Raw genomic sequence first — 9,079 nt, forward strand, 5'->3', positions numbered from 1 at the left:
CCTGAGCACTACATGTGCAGCCTGCCATAGTACTTATTTCTCAAATACTTCCAGCATGAATATGCTCTGAAAACACAACAGCCAATGTTAAAAGATTTTTATTTACTTTACTATGCCCATTCTCTCCTTTTCATTACTTATTTACTATTAACTATTACCATTTATTATTTACCAGATTCATTACAAAGTTATCCTTCATTAGATCAGTTACAAATTTATCCAAAAGCTAAACTACAGAGTAGTTAGTCCTTGACAGAAAAGCTCTACAATATAAAAAATGCACAACAATTTATTTTATTAGAGGACCAAGACTTTCAAATGTGGTAGAAAACTACACAGTCAAATGCCAACAGAGAAAACATGCAAACTTCACCCAAACAGCATTCAAAGGCAAGAGCTGAACCTTGGACCCTGGAGCTAAACTTCAGCTTCAGTAAGTACTCTGCCACCATGTCACTCTTGCACTACTGTCATGCACTGTTTAGCTTACAGTTGCTAATGTACATTAACAGATGTGGATTGGTTTTTGGTGTGGGGAACAGTGAACACACATTCCCCAAGAACTAAAGAAAGAGTTAATAAGTTTCACTTTTCATGTATGCCCTGTTTTCAGGATAACAAAAAGTTAGCAGTATAGGACATATTTGCAAAGTTTTTCATGCTGCCAGAAGTAGCAAACTGATCATTTTCTTGTTTAAATGTCTCTTTTCAATAAAGGTTTTGGCTGGTTTAAAAACAGCAGCATAGAAATGTATTTACAACAATACTCTATTCCCTATATTCACTTGGTGTAAAATCTGACAAATAATGTAAGGGTTCTCTGAAAAATACCATCTATAAACACCATACATGCAAGTAGCTGTCTGCATGCAATAAGTTCCATGGAAGCAATGCCTTTTTTTTAACACCAGAACTATTCCTACCATGTACCGATTTTAAATCAACTGAACACTAAAGGTTACTCAAATCAGATCTCACAGAATTCAGTGTCTAAGAGCTCGTGTACTTCACTTATCCAAATCCCAAAGTGTGCGAATGTAATGAGCACTAATGGTTTCCAAAGGTATATTTAAATTTTTACTTCTGACATTACTAATAAAATGATATCAAAATTGTGCAAAACGAAATGACATTCCAGTTACAGAGCATGTTACCATCCAAGGTCAAGTACATCAGAGGAAGGATGCACCTCTTAATAACAATATTTAGGATTATCATTATGTAACCATTTACTAAGGTGATCCACCCAAAACTGCAAGGACTGCATTCCTACTCTCCAAAAAGTTAATATCAGATGAATAATGCACTCAACTCAAGATGTTCTGAAGTAGCACCCATGACCCTTGCTACAACTGTGCACTATTACTTGAAGTTTTGCTGCTATTTTACACCGCCCTGTTCTAAATTTATTCTTCTAATGTCCAGTGTAGGCTGCAACACTAGCAAGTAAACAACATATGACAAAATCTGAATTAATAGAGTCACTACAATAGCTTTCGATTCCACAGGGCATTTTTTATTACAGTTCCTAATCCATGAAATAAAAATAAAGTAAAGGTAGCTCAAGGTTTTATAACAACAATGGTAAAATAAGAATGAAAATTATTGTTGAACAAAGCACAGTTTAGTCTTGCTTTGGTAAAACACACCCTGCTGCAGACTCAAGACTACAGGATCCCTACCTTGTCAAGGTGTTGTCGTTTAATTCTGCCGGGACTGTTGACTCTACGGCTTTTAACTCCCTAACATTTGTAAGAAGAAAAAAAAAAAAAAAGAATACTTACCTGATACAAGCATCAACTGATGTTCCTACTGCCTAGTCATCTACAATACCAACGTAGTAGTGACCTATGTTTGTGCTCAGTAAAGTTTTTTCATCTTTAACCTCATGCTGTAGTCTTTTATTTTAAGTATCAAGTACCTGCTCCATGCAGTGACGTGTTTAGCTATACTTTATACTCATGTGTGTGCACAAGCACGTGTGTGTTTCATGCTTACAAACCACATGTGGCTTCCTCTGGATAAATTCCTGAAGTCTGAACTTTTGGACTGAGCAATTTGCTTGGCCGTCTGCTGTGGAGTTTTTTTACTTGTGCCAGTATTTAACACTGCAATCTTAAACTTAAAAAATACCTGCTTTCTACCCAATGATACCTGTTTAAATTCTTTTCCAAGACTTACACAGCTTGCCTCCAGTATAGGAACTTACCTACTGACAAAAACGAGGATTTTGCATACTTTAAAAAATGTTAAATTAATGGGTTCAAAACCTAGAAGCTTAACATAGAAATAGTTATCAATGAAGGCAAAAAGAATGTTCATGATTATGAAATTAACTGACATAATTAATCAATAGTAGAAAGAATGTAAGGGAAATTAATTTTATGATGTAGCATATACAATTCCATTGCTGCCAAAGGTTGCAATTTTAACAAAAATTTTCTGAGAATGCGCTGAACTTTTGAAAATCTCTCTCATTTCATGTGGAAGCTTGTTCCACATAACTGGATGGTACATGCGGGGTGCACTACCGCTAAATTTGTTAGTTTTTGATCAAGTTTATCAGAGTGTTCATGTAAGGTGCATGCCTTGTAATGAGGTTGAGAAGAATGGGGCATCTGCTGCAATAAAAAAATGTAAATAAAGATAAAAGATGAAAACAAGAGTCTGCTGTGTAGAGTTAGCTAGCTAGCTTATATCTGAAAGGGCAGTAAAATGAAAAGATGAACAGGTCAAGTTAGAAATTATACTGCATGCTCCTGGGAGTTTGTCAATGTCTTTAGAAAGAATATCCATTACTACAATGCTGTAAGCGTTTTGGGAACAGTGGAACATGTTATATAAAAGTAACCTGGAATCAACAGAAAGGAATGTTTTTACTCTTTATAAGGCATATAATTTATTATTAGCGACTGCGATTACTACAGTGACATGCTCTTCGAAAGATGGGCTCTTACCCATCATGCTGAATGAATGAATGACCAACCGTAAGTACATGCTTCATCTAGTCCCTCTACAGCCCTTACGGAAAGGGGCAGAAACTAAGTCAGGATATGATATTAATTCATGTCTTGGTAAATTAGTGAGATCTTTGGCTAGGCTACAAATGGTCCATTGGATCAATAGCTTATTATGGATTTGTGAACCTATGCTGCCAGGATATTTGTAACACTTAGTTTATTCAACAGGACCAAGCATTCTAATCAAATTAAGGAGGTTGGATATATTATGATGATACCATCTCTTCTTTTTAAATTAAGAACTTTTTTTTTTCATTAAGATTTGTTGATCGAGATCCAACTAGAAATGGAATTAAACCTACTTGTAGTTCCCTACTTTTCTTGACATTCGACACTGAACAGAAGTGTTGCGTCATCTGCATACTGTATGAGTTCAGTACTTCTCCTATACAGGGGCATAGACAGAAAAGGGGTAAGGGGTCTGAGAAATGATCCTTGTGTTGGAGTTTATAGGGGTTTGATGTACTTTGTTTAGACATCTCATTTTCTTTTTAAACATTAGTTAACTGGTAGTTAGAAAACCGTTTAATGTCACTGTAGAAAGTTAGGTAGTATATTACAAGCGCTTTCCATGGGGATGAACATTAGATGAGTGAATAATGTCTGGAAAAAAGCTTCTTATCCAGTAATGTACTACCATCAAAGTTGTTTTCTTTTTTGACATTCCACTGCTCAAATATACACGTTTCCCCCAAAAGAGCACTTGAATATGCATTTTCTTAAGCTAAATAAAAAAAATATATTTTTATGAGAGTTTTGAATGTCCTAATTCCAAGATGTCCATTATTACACACACTATTTAATGGGGAAAAAGACAAAAGTGAAATTTAATTAGGATACTGAAAATAAGCTTACAAAGTAAAATCTATACTAAATGAATGACTCAAGGGAACTTGGATGAAAGCACTCCAAAGCCTGAGAAATAATATAAAAGTGGTATATAAAAGTGTTTCTACAATTGGAAGAAAAGGGTATCTGCCCTGAGTGCAATATGTTAGGGGCATGACTGGCAATACACAAGAGGTGCTGAGTGCAACTGCAGTACTGAACTCATTTAGCCCATTTAAATTATTTGCTTCATGTGTCTGTGCATGTATTAGGAACTTTAGGAAGGAAACATAGGGTCACTGCTACAATCAGGCTGTCTGAAGAAGGAAACATAGGCTCACTGCTACAATCAGGCTGTCTGAAGAATTTTTTTCTTTCACCCTCGACTTAGGTCAAAGGGGGCAGTGCTGACTGGGTCCCAAAATGCCAGCTGACCTAGCTACAGTTCTGATCCCACACTAACAGTAACGACAGTCAAATCCCCTCCTTTGTGTATTACTAAACTGAATAGTGAACAAATAGCTCAACATAACTAGTGACTGTTTACTAGTCACCCCACTCCTAACCCAAACATACTCCCAACCTAGGAAGTTCTAGAACTTTAAAACTTGAAAACAGCTTACAAACCAATACATTAAGTCAAAAATGTCAAAGATCAAGGATTCTCCATCTTTTCACAAAAGAAATGTCATATCCATTAATTACTTTCAAAGAATATCTACAACCTATAACCAATAAACAAAATACAACTTTACACAATGGCAAATTAACAAGTTAAAAACATTATAAGCACAACAAGTTTTACTTATTTACTTACACTTTGTTGACCAGGTTAGTCCCACTACACCAACAGATCCTTTTCAGTGCAGATCCCCAAGGTGGTATTCATAGTGACATGGGGAAATTTTGCCAGGGAAGTAATGATCTTCCCTACTTTTCTGAAAAATGTTGTGGGGATTTTTGACATTCAACAATTCTGGCAGATGAGGTTTTGGTTTAATATCTCATCCAAAAGATGGCATACTCAGGAGTGCAGCTATCAAGTGAGTACTGGAAAATTAATTCAGTTATCTGGTGTGACAATAGACCTCACAGCCTTCTGTACGAAAAGCAAGCATGTTTCCTGTTAGCTACTGCGACTGCATATAAAATAAGCAGAAAGTCTGTCTCGTTCCAAATAAAGTTAAAGGAAAAAAACAAACATATAAAGTACATCCACGCTCGTATCCAAATTATAATTATCTGGTCTTCAAAAAAATGCAGACTTCTAATATGAGTAAAAGAAAAACAATAAATGGCCAAACAATCTTTAAAATAAATGACCAGCTCATGAAGCTGTATCCTCAGTCTCTGCAGCATAAAGGAATGAAGCCCTGACTATGACCCAGTTGATACAAGTTAGAGCAGCAGCTCACACACTGGAAAAAAACAGAGGGGGAAGTGGAGGGAAAAGCTAAAGGCCTTCACCACTCCAAGCCAATGACAGAAGCACTCATTAACATGCAAGTCAGCAGGATGGCCAAGTAATTTGAGGATTTGATAACTGCTCATAATTTGCAATCGTCTGCAGACTTGGTCACCAGAGACCCTTAGTGTTTACCTTTACATATGAGAAGCAAGTGTCAAACAGAAGATGTCATAGCACACAGCTTTGCAAGACTCTAGTGGTGACTGGTCTTTTTGTGGTGCAGCGTCTCCTCCACTGATTTCCTCTTTCCTATATGTAAGCAAGTTGGTAACCCAATAGATAAGAGATTTTTTCCTAGTTTGGTGAATTTCTACACTATGCATGAGTGAAGGACTGTGTTAAAAGCTTTAACCAAATCTAGATAGGCAGTATATACCATTTTACCTTTGCCCACTGCTTTGGAGACTTTTCAAAGAAATCCAACAGGCTGAGCACGCATGACTTGCCTTTGACAAAGTCAGACTGGTATGTGTCCAGTGTTTGGAGGTTTCCATTGTTATTATTGATTAATTCCATGATAAAGCTTTACTTACGAGGTTGAATAGACTAATAGGTAGGTAATTACCCAAGTGTAGCACGGTGGTGCAGCAGTAGCATTGTCGTCTCACAGCAAAAGGTTATTCCATTCGATTCTCGGCTGGAGCGCCTTTTGTGTGGAGTCTGCATGTCCTCCCCACGGTCGAGTGGTGTTCAAAAGACATGTGTGAATGGGCGTGCCTTCGTTGAAGGTTGGGCGTCGGACTGGCACATCAGCACCTTAAAAATCTACTACCAATCATTAGCGGACCAGAATTCCGCTGTGGCAACCCCTAACTGGGAAAAGCCAGAAGAAGTGGGCAGACCTCCCTTAGGCAGGGGTATGACTGTAGCTGTCCACTCTCAGCACAAATACATCCTAGGATATTTTCAGGGTCCAGTCATGAAGTATTTTTGATCTTGGCACTTTTGGGACTTGGTTCTGTGTAATACATGAGGGTATATCAGTTGCTGGCATTTCTTGTGAGATAACAGGTAGCAACGAAGGTGTGAATATGGAAGTTTATCATCCAGCAGGTTCGCTATATCTTCAGCTTCACTGTACACGGTCTCATTCATAAATAAGTATAGTGCATTGCTGTGTACAGCCCTCAAGACTGCAACTATAGCTAAATAAGTTCTTGTGATTGTCCTTCGCTTGGGTAGCTATTTTTGCATAAAACTTGGTTTTGTTGCATATAATCAAGCTCCTGAGTTTCTTATTTAGTTTAATAATGGTGGCTCTAGGGTGCTGGGTGGTGTTCTTATTTATGACCATCTCTCTCTCTCTCTCTTCCTTTTGTTCTAGAGCTTATTTACACTGTGGTTCCATCAAGGAGATTTGCGCTGTACTTGATTTTACAGGGTACACCTGCTCCTCTGCAGTTGTTGATAAACTGGTGCTAGACAGCAGTGTATGTTTTCACATACTCAGCACAATTTTCTGGGTTTGGGAACATGTGAAATTTGCAAGGCTGTCACACACAAGTAGTAAATTTCCTTGGATGAATTTCTAAAGGTAGCAAGACAGCTGGGGTTTTGGGTTTCAATTTTAATTGAAGGGAAATCGCTTTATGATACGACTTGACAAGTGATGATACACAAGGGATGGAGTAGGATTCCCCTACATTAGTAAGGATGAGGTCAAGGATTTTGCTTCCCCTAGTGGGTACTCTGACTAGTTGTTCAACAGCATCTGTATTGGCAAAGTCCAAGAATTTTTGTGCTACCCCACTAGTGGTGGTGTATGCCTCCCAATCTATAGTTGGGTAGTTAAAGCCACCCTGGAAAAATTGAATTGCGTTTAATGCTGAGTAACTCCAGTTCTTGTAAACAGGTGTTATGGCGGTCTTGGGATACAGATGAAGTTCTATACCTAGCTAGAAGGTATGGTGAGTTGGACATCAAGGAGGTCTAATGCCTCATGCTGCTTTACCAGCCTTGATGCGAGTCTCTTCTGGATGAAGAATGAGACACCTCCACCTACCTTCCCTAACCTGCATAATGACTGATCTAGATGTGTGGAAGGCACAGTAGCTTTGCACAGCTACAATACTCTCCATCAGTTTAAACCATGTCTCTGTTACTACACAGACATTAACATTCCTCAAGGTTGAGGAAGGCTTGTAGGGATTGGAATTTCTTGTTTACGCTACCAGCATTGATCAGCAGTACCTGCCTAAAAGGCTATGGGGGTAGATCTCGGAAGCCTAAAGGGGACAGGTGTAAGATCATCCCTGTTAAAGCAGCAGAGTTTGTCAATCATATCTTCCCAGGCTAACAAATGCTGTACCCCCCTTGAATGACATTGAAAGCTAAGCCAATTATTGAATTCAATTATTTTCTGCTCATAATGCAGCATCATCCTTGGAGAAGTCTGTATATTGCTCAGTGCTAGGCTCATAACTTCCAGTAACACAGTCTGACAGCTCCATGTCTGTTTCCATATAATCCAGGGTGGCTGCATCCCAAGGACAGTGAACTGAGGTGATCTCCTGATGATGGGAGACAGTTTGGTCTCATCTTTGACAGATGGAACATGGTCATCAGAAGCCAGAACCTGTGAAAATTCTCCAGACCCAATGGACAAGCTAAGTCATTCAGCATGGTTAGAAGCAGAGGGACCTGGAGCCACTTTGGACTCTGAAAGGGTCTTGATGAAGGTCTGTGCCACAACCTTATTCATCAGAGGACACTGCAAAAACATCTCACCTTCTTCAACAACAATAGGCTTGGGTGGACTGGTTTATGGTGAACTATCATCACCCGTTACCATATGTTTTGGAAGCTTCTTCTTATGCCAAGGGAGATCAACCTCAACCTGACCGGCAGACAGCAAGGCTCTACTGACTCGCTAAGGTGCTTAGCTAAAATCTCAGCCCTGAGCTTGATCATCCTACTCAGAGAACAAAGAACTGACAAGTATGTCATGTTCTGGACATAAACAAGATACAAAAAAAATGAGTGAAAGTCCTTGTGTGGTATCTGCTTGTCACAGAAGAGACCATTATTAACTTTCTTTGACATTAGTCAAGAAACAAGTTCCTCAACGGGTACATAGCTTTAGACATCTTCTTTCCCTGGAGTGGACTGACCAATTTACAGACTAGCACCCTGCTTCGGGCTCCAATGGCAAGAAAGATATTAACTCATGGCGCCAGATGACTCCCTTTATAATTGGAAATTTTGATGTCAGTCAAGACATCTGCTGGCTCCAGGAGGAGGAAATTCTCTGGTAGGCGGGCCAGCCAAGGGCTTCCATGGTAGAAAATTCCATCGCTTAGGACTTCAACAGTGAAACACAAAGCACACTGTTTCTATTTGCTTTGGTTTTGCAGTTTTACTGCAGTTACAGTGTTGCATGTTGGACTTACTCATTCAGGAAATGAATGGCAAAATGGAGTCAATGGCATGCCATTTTCAGGCAGTGATCACTAAACTAACAGCGATGTGGAACAAAAGCAGTTAATGTTCAATAAATACAGCAGTCACAGATTTCTATTAATTCAGTTTTAAAGATTTTCTTCTTTACAAGCTCATGATAACTGAAAAAATCTGTCACAGCTTTCAAATAGACAAGACCATCTTATCCCTCGGCCCTATAATTACTGCTCCCCCCACAAAAAATAGTAATAAATATTACCACAACTAACATTAAAAAGCATGCAAAATATACAAACTAGTGTTACACTGATAAGCAGGGAAAAGTAATACATACAAAAAATCCAGCAGTACCACAACACCAAGA

At 38.6% G+C, this 9,079-nt stretch overlaps 1 protein-coding gene across 6 annotated transcripts in view; it reads right to left on the reverse strand.

The window, feature by feature from the left end:
• The window catches only part of OSBPL9 (oxysterol binding protein like 9), a 2,070,592-nt gene that overhangs the window by 867,968 nt on the left and 1,193,545 nt on the right, over positions 1 to 9,079 (reverse strand). The gene's annotated exons all lie outside the window — the stretch shown is intronic.

The sequence above is a fragment of the Protopterus annectens genome, chromosome 10.part0 (genome assembly GCF_019279795.1).
Source record: "Protopterus annectens isolate FY-2018-M chromosome 10.part0, PAN1.0, whole genome shotgun sequence".
Classification (NCBI taxonomy): domain Eukaryota; kingdom Metazoa; phylum Chordata; order Ceratodontiformes; family Protopteridae; genus Protopterus; species Protopterus annectens.